Raw genomic sequence first — 12673 nt, 5'->3', positions numbered from 1 at the left:
AAATAACCATCCCCAAAATCTCTGTATGAATGAAATTATGTGGTTTTACGTGCCAAAACCACTTTCTGATTATGAGGCACGCCATAGTGGAAGACTCCGGAAATTTTGACCACCTGGGGTTCTTTAACGTGCACCTAAATCTAAGTACACGGGTGTTTTCGCATTTCGCCCCCATCGAAATGCGGCCGCCGTGGCCGGGATTCGATCGCGCGACTTCCTGCTCAGCAGCCTAGCTAACACCATAGCCACACCCAAAATCTCTCTCGAAGTACATCGATGGTTCGCGCAGTTCGTCCCACAGCACGCAAGGACGGTTTTATGGAAAAACGATACGAGCAACGGCGACATGCGTTTGTCTACAAACGTTGGGATGGATATCTCGAAGCTGGTGCTAGTACCGAAACTCCTGTGGGAGGTCAATAAGCATTAAATGAGCCCTACGCGCAGCTTCACTCCCGTGATTGAAACATGTACTATAGTATAAATAATTAAAATAAGCGATTATAATTGTGATTGGCATTCTCACCACGTTTCGACGACTTTATGTATATCTATCTACCACCTCTATACATCACTTTTCAATAAAGAAATAAGTTTGACATTTCCTCGCTGCACGGCGGAATTGAACCCGTGTCACACGGGTTCCTCAAGCACAACAGCCCGACGCTTTAGTGCTTGAACTAGGAAAAGAACAGCGCCAACACATGACAAGCGCCATCCTAGCTGTGTCGGTCTCCCGCTCGTGATTGTCTTAGTTGGCGCTGTTGTTTTCCTAGTTCAAGTATGCACCATCTAGCCCAAGTGAATGTTCTTCCGACCTTTAGTGCTTATTGCGGTGCCACGGATGCTTTCTTTCCCCCTTAATTTACTGCTTGGAAAAAATACAGTAGCTCACCAAAAGCTATAAGATTTATGTACAGACGCCACAGGATGGCGCTTGTCCTGTCTTTCGCCCTCTCGTGATCGTCTTAGTTGGGGCTGTTCCTTCCTAGTTCCTGCATGTCTATCACACATCCTACTTTTCCAGAGATTAGCACGAACGCGCCACGAATGCCAGCGCTGAGCGAGAGATAGCACGCACCGGCGCACCCCCGGTGCAATTTCGGATGCCGTGCGCGAAAGGAAGGGGATCGCGCGCACGCCGCTAGACGGCGCAGCGGGTCCAGAAGGAAGCGCGAAAGGAGCCCAGCTGCAGCACGCGGCTCACGCATGACGCGTCTTGGCGGGGGCAATACGGCGTGTCGCCGCGTTGCGTGAACGCATCGTGAGAAGGGTTCAGCCAGAACTTTGTACGTAGTAACACGGAATTATCTCAATCTTCTGTACGCAGCCGCCAATAATACGTTGCCATGAATAACGACGTTATTGCCTTCGCTAATAATGACCGCAATGCGGATGCGGTGATTACTTGTGGACGTTTGCAATTGCACGACAAGCCACAGCGTGGTGTTAGATGATTAATAAAGTTTTATTTACTAGCGTACATATTACTCACTGTATAGGTGACTTGTCCAATCATAGAAACATATCCACTCGGAATAAATCCGCTGCCAATTAAGCATCAGGCTCGAGAAATATACGTCGTCAAATTCTGTGGTAAAGTGGGCTGATGCTCCAGGTGACACTAATGTGCACTTCATTTTTTTTCAGCGATGATAAGAGATATCAATGCGTTTCGCTTCTACGTGCCTGGATTTGAGTTGTATCAGTCAACAACGGCGAGGATTGTCGCGTAGCTTTCTGCAGTGTTCCATTTGGTTGGAGACGGGAGTATTTCTCTCTTTTTTTTTTTTTACTTTCGACAACTGGCTGTTGGGCAAGTTGGTTATAGTCGACGTAAGAAATGTTTAGGCAGTCAAGGTAACAAAAGGGGGAAAAAAATTCCACAAATTCCGACATTGTCCACGAAGAAAAAAGGTAGTGTATATAACCCGCTCATTGCGACGCTTGCAAATTTCAGCCGCGGCTTCAGGAGATTAATGAGACTGACAACTGGCCAGAATGTGTAGTGAGACGTTGATTTAAATGAAATTACCATGGTTTATAGCCATAGAATCCAGCACACTGTTCGTTGTTTAAGTAGGAATTATAATTTTAAATTCGCAAATAAATTCTAAAATACCAGTAAGTGGCGCGGCCTGCAGGCGAAATATTGATACTTCGGATGTAGCAGTGACATTACTGTACGTAAGTTAGCCGTTATGAAGTAAAGCATACTTGATGTGTAAATCTGGAGTTCGTATGTTATTAGACGCTTCCGCTCTATTCTATGTGCATAACGAGGTAAAGAAAGTCCACGCTAACGAGCGGCACACGCATCCCACAATACGTGATGGGCACGTGCTTTTGTACGCGCGTGAGTAGTTTCCGGGTAAGTACGCAGATTTGTGTGATCTACCTGCGAGTTTCAAAATCTCATCTATTTGCCACTGTAGTCATGCTGTAGTGCCAGCACTACAGCATGACTACAGTCTTAGCACAGGCGTTGCTATGGCAATATGCTGAAATTTGTATCACTCGTTAAAGAGTCGTTTCGCTTTCGAGAACTTGGATTGGCTTGACTAAAAAAAAACATCCTTGACTGTTTAATGACCAAATCAGTTGGACAGGAAAGCACGAAAACGCATAGCTATCACTGTAGAAATAATTTAACACTTCGGGAAACAAGAATCGCCGGAACATCGTCTTGATAAGCAAAATAATATCTTGTCTGTCTGCCTCCCAACAACACCGGCGTATAATCGCTATCGTGCTCACCTATCACTGTTTTCAGCATGCTGCCAGTGAACGACTACATCCTCACTCCAGATCGAAAAAGTTCCGACAAAAATGTTCCACCATGTTTTCTGCGTTATCACTTCATGACCAAACACTCTGAGCGGCAAGCTTCCATTGCAATAAAAGAAAGGCACCATTAAAATTGGTTCTCAGTCCCTTTAAGATCTTAAGTTTATCTTTTCGGTAGTGAATTCCAGTTTTTTACATAACGTTGCGTTGATGACGTAAGCGCTGCACGCATGCGCATTTGGTTGTCTTCTTGCTTTGCTCTGTTACCGAAATAAATCAATTGAAGTTAGCTCTCGCTTCTGTCCGCGTCTGTTCCTTGATTTTGTTTCCTTGATTGCGCAAAAAAAAGAAAAGCCTAATGTAGTTAACAGAGAGTTTATACAACTGCCGTACTCCCTTACGGAAACACGTTGGAGGACATTTTGAACCTGCCGCATTTGGCCAGATCGAAAATCTATATCTTCTGTACTGTACTGCACCACGACACCAGTCAACATTTTTTTTTTTTTTACCTGGTGCAAAGAGCACATGCGAGATTCTCTCATCGCGAGACCGAAACGCAGGGTAGCAAAACACGAACGGTTATTCACTGCAATATTAGTAGGCATGCCCCTAGTTAGTTTGGTTGTCACTCCCGCCAATTCCTCGCACTTTCTACTGCTTACACATACAGCGGGTGTCCCAGTTAACTTGGACTAAAATTAAACAAAAAAAAAAAAAACACACCAAGAGCTCTAGAGAAATCGTACCAACTGCATAGCAGCCGTAGGCGTGCATACTTACATTCAGTGTTTTTCCCTAATGAAGCATTAATTAATTGCTTTAATTACTGAACGTTTTAATTATTGCTTGAATCGCAAACATATCAATTACAAAGTTGTAGGGCACCTCAAATAACCTCCAAATCAAGCATTTGTTTCGTGCTCAGCTTTGCCTCGTTGGTTTTTCCGAGAAAAAACAAAAACGCGCGAAACATCCAAAATACGAAATAGATAAGTGCTCGTGCTCCGCTACTCGAGCGCGCCCAAGTGAATAGCCACGGATACACGACTCTGCTAGCGGCGGCAACTCGATACAGTGAATCTTCACGCTATGTGATGGTCGCGGCATCATAGAGAACATGCGGCTGACGCATTGATAAGCGTAGAGGAGCCGTAGATGGAGAGGGGTGGGATTTCGAAGCCGGGAAACCATGACGGCGCTCTTAGGACTAATTTTACGCACGCATCTTGTTCTGTAGATAGGCGCGCCCGGAACGTATGCTCCTTTTGTTCCCTTTAGCAATAGAAACAAACCTTGCGCAGGCTATGTCCGTCTAATGCGTGGCCCGCCGTGGTTGCTCAGTGGCTATGGTGTTGGGCTGGTGAGCACGAGGTCGCGGGATCGAATCCCGGCCACGGCGGCCGCATTTCGATGGGGGCGAAATGCGAAAACACCCGTGGTACTTAAATTTAGGTGCACGTAAAGAACCCCAGGTGGTCAAAATTTACGTAGTACTCTACTAAAGCGTGCCTCATAATCAGCAAGTGGTTTTGGCGCGTAAGACCCCGTAAGTTAATCTAATGCGTTTTGGCTTATCTGTACGGCCAGCATATGCTGTTGTCGATTACGTAAATCATTTTTGTTGGACGTGCCAGTGCGTAGATAATTAACGGGCGATCTCAACGGTACCACGCCTGTGACCTGATCTTCATGAAGACAGTCATGCCCTTCACGGATGATCAGAAGGCTCAAATTATCCTGGCTCTGTGGGTGGCCCACGGCGACAAGAGGAAGGCAGCCAAGCTATTCCGGACGTGGCATTATGGAGGAAGCCCTAGTCCGTCAACAATAGAGTTATAGCTCAGCGAGCCAGTGGGCGCAGCGGGCCAGCGTAGACGCCACTGCGCATCTTGTACCGCGCATGCGCACTGGCCCGCTGAGCTATAACTTAATAATACTTAAAACGTACGAAGTCCTTTGCGAGAAGATTAGCTTCACAAGAAAGCGACGCAAGACTGCGACGGTAGCTCAAGAAGAGGAACGGATGTTTCGTCATTCTTTGCTGCACGACAGTGCGGGGACCGGACTCGCAAGGTCATCAGTCTGGAGGATTAAAAAAAGAAAAAAGGTCATATGCACCTGTACCACGTACATCTTCATCAAAAACTCGAAGACCGAGATATTGAAAACAGACATGTCTTTGCGCATTGGATTTTCACAAAATGCGTAGAAGAACCGGACTTTCTTACTCGCGTGCTTTAGACGGATGAGGCTAATTTCTCCAGAAATACACAATATTCATAACGCGCACTACTGGAGTAATACGAATCCCCACTGGCTGGCGCAAACACGACACCAATATCAGTGGTCGCTTAATGCATGGTGTGGTACACTCTTAAAAAAGTTCACACTATTTGGGGAGTATCTTGTCCCACAACAATAATCGCCATCTGTCCTGCCCGCACTTCTTTTCGTTAACGCTGAGAGAGAGAGAGAGAGAGAGAGTAAACGTTTATTGTAGTATAGGTTGTTTGGTTATGGTGGGTGGAGCCCCCCTTCCAGGGCCCCACTGGTTACAACTGCTCGCCGGGCCTGGTGAAGGGTCGCCAGTTGGCTTCCCAATTCCACTTCCGCGAGTCGCGCCTCCCACGACCAGTTATGGAGAGTGTCGTCAAGCAGCGGCGAGGTGGCAGCCCCAGGACGTAACGCACACTGGAATGTTATGCGTTCCAATGTCGGTGTTGTTAGGATCGGCCTGCAGGGGTAGTGCTCTGCAAAACTATCTCAGCCCGCTGCAGGTGCTTCGATCGATCGGCAGTGGTGACGCCCTTAGAGAACCAGCGAGGACGACAGCGCTAACCAACCATGAACTTCCTTCGAAAAACTGGAGACTACGGCTGCAGGGCTGGCCACGTTTGGCGTCCCGTGTATTGTTGGTTGATTTGCCGGGTCTTCATGGTCACTCTGCAGCAAGAAAAGCTTCCCTAACTAAAGGGTGCTTTGCGGTACGAGGGCCCCAGGATTCGTCACAGTCTGCTGACACTCGTGGCGACTACAGGAGAAAGGCAGCTCTGGAATTTAGAGGCGCCGGCTGGGGTCAGGAGTGACCACCTGGCTACGAGGACGCGCTCAACTCGGGTTCTGGGAATCCACAGTGCGTACGTGTGTGTGTAAACCCCCTCCCCCTTCCCTCAAAGGCGGGCCCGCTGCGAGGACTTTCAACGCTCCGAGTGTGTAGCAGGTTGAACTGCCGTTCTCCCTCACCTAGGGATCTAGGGAACACGGAGTGTTTATAAGCGGCTGTTTGTCGGCTGCTAGGGGGTGCTCTGTGATGTGTGCTCGTCATCGTGCTCTGTGATCGTGCTCGTGAGCTGCGTGCTCGTCAGTGTGTTTGGAGCTTCGTGCTCGTATGTTGTATACTTCGTCTTGCGTGCTCCATGTGGGAGTCACGCTAGACTGTCGAATGTCTCTCTTGTTTAGAATGTAAATACTGTAAATAAACCCTGTACGCCTAGTTCCTCCCAAGTTCCTCTCTACGACCTTCAACCCTTACAACTGGATGGCAGCGGTGGAATCGACCTCTACAACTCCTACAGTGTTCCTTCGCACCACGGGCATTTGTTGCTGTATTTGTCTGGGTACATTTAGTGTAGCCGGTATAAATGTGGGAAAGTGTCTGTTTGCAGGCAGCGCCAGTCCCGTGCTTGCCTCCTGTCTAGGTCTGGGTTAGGAAGGGCTTTGGTTCGCCTACTTAGCCGTTGTAATTCAAGGATTTCTCTTGGCGCACCGGGTTTCGAGGTGTTCTCTTTGACGGTGTGGCCCGCGGCTCGGCCTGTCATGCCTCGAGCCAAGCGGTCCGCCCGTTCGTTCCCTGCCATCCCTATGTGCGCCGGGCACCAGGTCACGCGCAGTGATCCACGGTGAGTTCCGTTCCTAGGATGCGGTAGACGCAGCCCGGTAAAGCCCCCCCAAGGAAGAGGCGGCAGGCGTCCTGCGAGTCTGTCAGCACGTATAGGCCGATTGGCCCTTAGCTTCCGCGGCGCGTATGGCCAGGGCCACAGTTTCGGCCATTGCAACTGATTTCGTGTGTATGGATGCTGCTGCGGTTGTTCGTCCTTGGCTAGTCACGACTGCTGCAAATGTATTGAGGGTGCCTGCATTCCTGCGATACGAACTCGCGTCTGTAAAGTGTGTATCCAGATCGCTTCGCCGCCTGAGTAAGGCGGCTGCCCGCGCGCGTCTCCGTGCCGCATGATGTACTGGGTGCATGTGACGGGGAATTGGCGCCACGTGGATCCGCTCTTGGATTTCAGATGGCAGTAGTATTGTTTCGTCGCCACAATATTGTCGTGTCAGTGGATAGTGAAGTCTTTGCAAAACCGAGCGTCCCTGAGGTGTTGTGTTTAGCCGTTCACGCTGCGCCATTAGTGTGGCCGCTGCATATTCCTCGAAAGTGTTCATCATTCCCAATTCGTTCAGTCGGATCGTGCTTGTGCTTTCAGGCAGGCCGAGTGCTGCTTTACAGGCGATTCTTACGAGCTTATCCGCATGTTCGATGTCGTTACGCCGCGTGGTTTGGAAAGGCAGGGCGTACGTTAGACGACTAATTACGAAGGCGTTTATTAGTTGCATGGTGTCTGCTTCGGTCATGCCTTCTCGGCTGCATGCAACTCTGCTAATAAGCCCGGTTACGCTCCGAACAGTGCGTCTGAGATTGGAGAGCACTATGCTAACGCTGCCCGTTTCTTGAGTGCACATTCCCAGTACGCGCAGGTGGGATGCCCTCTTGATAAGCTCTCCCTCCAAGGTGAGCTGCAGATCCGGAGCCCTGGTCGCTTGGGTATGTCTAGGTCTAATATGAATGTACTCCGATTTCGCTGGAGCGCACCTCATGCCTGCTCGTCTTGTATAGCTTTAAATGGTGTTGATGGCCTGTTGAAGCGTGTCCTGTCGGTTTCCGTAGGACCCTTTGCAGGCCCAGAGTGTAGTGTCGTCTGTATATATGGCGCAGCCAAAGTCCTGGTTCTTCTGTAAGTCCAGGGCCATTCTATCTAAGCCGATGTTAAAGAGAAGTGGTGACAATATGGATCCTTGAGTAGTGCCCCTATCTGGTAGGCGATACAGAGGAGAACGTGCTGAACCCAGTCCTATTTTCGCGGAGCGGCTGCTCAGGAAGTCTTGAACGTAATGAAATACTCTTTCTCCACACCCGACATCTCGTAGTCCGTCTACTATTGTAGTGTGTGAGATGTTAACGCTGAGAGCCCGGTACTTCCCAGTCATCAACGGCACGCGCGTTGTCAGCATGACAGAGCATCTTCGACAAGAAAGTAGCCGGCGCAGCGTTTTCAAGAAAGGAAACGCAAGCAGGAGATGGCGATTGTTGTTGTGGGACAAATATACACCCCAAAGGGTGCAACTGTTTTAAGGGTGTATTTGTGATGGCGACATCATCGGACCCATCTTGTCTGACAACGCACTAACGACGCCACGACATTTTCGAGGGCTCCGTGAACGACGTCTGTTGCGACGTTCCACTTGCCCACCTGGTTTCAACACGATGGTGCTCCTGCTGCATAATAGTCAGTCTCGAGCGTGGCTCGGCAATCTTTTTCCTGGATAGTGGATTAGCAGGCACGGACCTGTACCTTGGCCTGCAAGGTCGCCGGACATGACACCGCTGGACTTCTTGTTGGACTAAGTGAAAGATCGCGTGTATATCAGCGAAACTACCACACCGGACGCAAAAATAAGCAGTGTCTGCCGCGAGATTCCAACGTCATTGTTCAAAGCTGCAACAGCACAAGTGTCGTAAAGAAGCAAATACTGTTTGCTTCAGACGGTAACCTGTTTGAGCGCGTGCCATAAGTGGCAGTGGAAAATAGCCGCTCAAAACTGGTGTAAAACGTGACTGCATAGCGCACCTTCATGATGTCACTCTATCCTTACATAAAAAAAAATTGCTTGCGTCAAAGATAAAAGGTAAAAAACTGCTTTGTTTTGCCCCTTTTCCGAAGTTCAAGAGACAAAGGGCAAATGGCTAAACCAGTTGCGCCTTTAGTTGTTTCATTGTGGGCGGCTGAGACGCCTTACGCGCTTTTGCTTTATTTTTCATTCAAGTAAACTGCTGAGTAGCTCTTTTCTGTTCCTCCGAGAGCTGCTTTTTTTTTTTTTCGTGCTCTTCAGCGCACTGTTTTTTAAAACTTGGTTGAGCTTCTTTTGTAGCTTTGTTTCTCGATACGCGAAGGTTAAAGCTATCCCGAGTGCCCCATGACCGAGCACAATGTTTTTGCGTCTGCGAATGCTGACGCTTATCGCACCACGCTAGTTAGGTCGCGAAACCCCTCGAGCCATCCTACATGACGAAGCTTTAACGATGCGGCGATGAACGAATGTAGCCGTATATCCTTTCTCTATGGTATAACTTTCAAAAGTTGCTTGGAGGCGCTTGAGTAGCGGTGCGCGAGCGCGTATCTATTTCATATTTCGCGTGTTTCGCGGGCTTTCGTTTTTTCTCGGAAAAACAACAAGGCACACTTAGAACGACAGAAAGCTGAGCTAGTTGGTAAGGATTCATTATGCAAAATAGAAGTGAGGCGTGCAGACAGGACACAAGAGTAGAGAAGTGGACAACACGAACGCCACTTCACCAGGAAATAGATGCTTGCATCGGAGGTGCCCTACAACTTTGTAATTCGCATGTTTGCGATTCAAGCAAGAATTAAAAGGTTCACTAATTAAAAGCGATTAATTAATTACTACTTCGTGATGAAAAAAAAAATGCTGGCTTTAAGTACACACACGACTGCCGCTGCTATACGCAGTCCGTACGATTTCTCTAGAGAACTTCGGGTTTTCTTTTTTTAAAAATCTTTGTCCACGTTAACTCGGACGCCCGGTACACGCACCGTCACGTCGGTAGCTTCATCGGCCAACGGCCCGGTCGCCGAGTTGGCCGAGGCGCACGGCGCCAGCTATAGCGCGTGGCGCGCACGTGTTGGCGGGTGTGGCATCTCTCGGCTGGCGTCGACGACGACGCTCCGGAGAGCACGCGGCTGCCGCAGTCCTTGCCACGGATCGTCTCTCGGCGGAAGTGGTCGTCCTCAGCCGGTGAGTGCGTTTCGTGTTACCGCGTCGCGCGCGCGGATTCGGGAACTCGCTCCCCGTTCTATCACTGCGAAACAGTTTACACCCTCAAAAGTGAACGGGGGAGTAGACATATGTCTGTAACTCGAACAATTACGCCCCTCTTTTTCAGTTGTTAGGATATGAAGTTGCAGACAAGTTTTTTACAAAACCCGCTTCACGTTTGAGCGCGTAAATTATTTTACGGTCCATCCTGATTCCTATGCTCACATCGGCGGGTGCACTGTATGTGGCAAATCACGTGTGTGAAACGCGTAGAGAGGTTTGAGTTCACTGCAAGCTCCGGCACAATTTTACCGCAGTAACAGAGAATGCAGAAGGGTTGTCTATTTTCTATAGTGCGCAGGCGACCTTAGGACGAAGAAACAAACGCCACGAGCGCTGAGTTAAGTGTCGATTGTCTCTTCTCTCCGTCCATTGGTCACCCATGGTCTTGAAAGTAAGCTGTGAACGTTATTCTCTCGCTTGGGACCTCTGGGATTGAGCCACTGGGATTTTTGTTCCGCTGTCCAGGAATTTCTTAGTGAATCCTGCCGAATGGTTTACTCAGTTGTATATCTCTCATCCTTTTTGTTCGTTCGTTCGTTCGTTTGTTTATTTGTTTGTTTGTTTGTGTACTTGTCGATGAATGATTATTGATGCTTCCTATTATTATTGTTTTCACTTTAGCATCTAATCTAAGCTTTCATGAGCACTTACTATATAGCAGTCCTGGAAATTTATTTCCGATTACAACTTGGAAATAATCCTAACGTATCTTGGCCAACCCCCCCGAGTGGTTATGAGCACCATGTTCGATGGACAACAGCAACGATAACTTTGGTCAATACGCAAGAAATAAAAGAAAATAATGAAGAAGAAGCATAAGAAGAATACGCAAAGACCGTCTGTTCTTTAATGTTTCCACTGCGAACCTTGACCAGTCCTTCCCCGTGGTTACGTGCTATATGTTAAAGGCGACAACAACAAGTTGCTGTGGATTATTGCGATTCCCTTACATGGCACGGAGGGACATGTCCAGCATTCCCTTCCACGTCCGTAGCCACACTCAAACCCGAGTCAGTCCAGGCATGTCGTTGCACATGTGCCTTGCACATAGGAATGCACATAGGAATGCACATAGGAAGGCAATTGCGTTGGCACACTCTGAGAGAACAATATGAAACATTTGTTCACGGCAACGTCAAGACGTTACATGCAGCGGACCATAGTGCGCCTTGGCAACCGGATACTACGTAGGCAATGACGTCTTTCTTGCAAGTCCGTTTCAGCTGAAGATAAGCGGCGTAAGTATCTGGCCGCCGCAGTGTGGGATGGTCAGGGAAGCTATGTATTTTAATATGAAGGGAATGGCGCGTCAAGTGACGCATATACACTCAAAACAAACGCACACTCGCACAACGCACAAAAAACGTACTTGTAGAGGCAAGTGGCAGAGTAGTCAGTCAGTAAAGTACTTCAGCATAGCGTTACCGTTCTGCTGTTGCCTCTGCCGTCATCTGCGCATGCGCAATGTATTCGCCGTGGAATGATGGGCAATGCACGGACTTGTCTAACCTCCGTGCTTGCTTCACACGTTCTTGTGGCTTAAATTATTGCGCTTTATCTGCATTTATTGGCCTGAATTTCAAAGCAATCGCATTTTTTTTTTTTTTTTTGTAAACGCACGGAGGCCATAAGAATCTGCGCCACCAGTGGATCCAGGGGGTGGGAAAAGTCGAATAAACTCGATTAAAAATAAACCGAGACTGCCACTCTTACCGATTAGGGGAAAAATTATTCGACCGATCTCCCAGTTCTTGTATCAACGTAGCCGGGGTGCCGCTTGTGGCGACGTACAACAAAGGCTGAACGTACTGAAACTGGGACATAGTCGTTCCGTTACGGTATATATACCGGTCTCGAAGAAATGGGGCAAGATGTATATAATTAGACCGAGTATAGTTGGTGCGCTGTATGCTGCTTGGGAGACACGCTGTGTCGTAGTGCGGAAACACCCCGGAACACCTGAAAGACAGATCATGGCAACGTATGCGATCGAAGAATATCACGACTCCTGTATTCGACGCGTCATTTTTTCTCGGCTGCCCATCGGTGCGCCAAGCGCCTTGTGTACGAGAAGAATGAGGAATGAAAATTTCTCAACAAAAAGCTTTTGCGGAAACCTCGGTGGTCTGTCTCCCATAACCGATTTGTTCTTTATTGCGTCTAGAACCACTCAAAAACGTTATATGACAGTTTTCATGGTTTTACGAAAAAAAAAAAAACTTAATCACTCACGAAGTCCTTATTCTGAGGAAATGCGGGGACTGTTAAGTACAATAATCAGGTAAATTTTGAAATGTCAATTAGGGGTTAAATGAAAAATGTTAAACCCTCGTTTTTGGCCCATATAGAAACATTATATGAAACGCTTCAAACGTTTTCACTTTTTTGTGGGCAGACTATAAATGGAAAAGATTCCATATTTCGATCAAATGAGTGCCATTTTATGGTTGACGTGTGCCGAAGGTTTGAAATGTATAAGGAAATTATGTACTTTAATAATAATTACTAAATACTCTTCTCCCTATTTTTGTGCTTTATACGTGGCATGTAGTTGCTTTTCCTTGGTCTCCTTGGTAAACTATGCAAAGTATTGAGCTTACATTTCGTAAAACTAAGACGCGTGTTGTGCATGACGAATTTTAAGCGTTTCATCTCTGTAGCTTACTTACAGCCTTTTTTAGAACGTTACTTATTTTCAAGCCTTTCAGAG

The sequence above is a fragment of the Dermacentor variabilis genome, chromosome 4 (genome assembly GCF_050947875.1).
Source record: "Dermacentor variabilis isolate Ectoservices chromosome 4, ASM5094787v1, whole genome shotgun sequence".
In the NCBI taxonomy this organism is placed as follows: Eukaryota; Metazoa; Arthropoda; class Arachnida; order Ixodida; family Ixodidae; genus Dermacentor; species Dermacentor variabilis.
The sequence above is the reverse complement of the archived record's forward strand: the minus strand, read 5'-3'. Positions refer to the sequence as shown.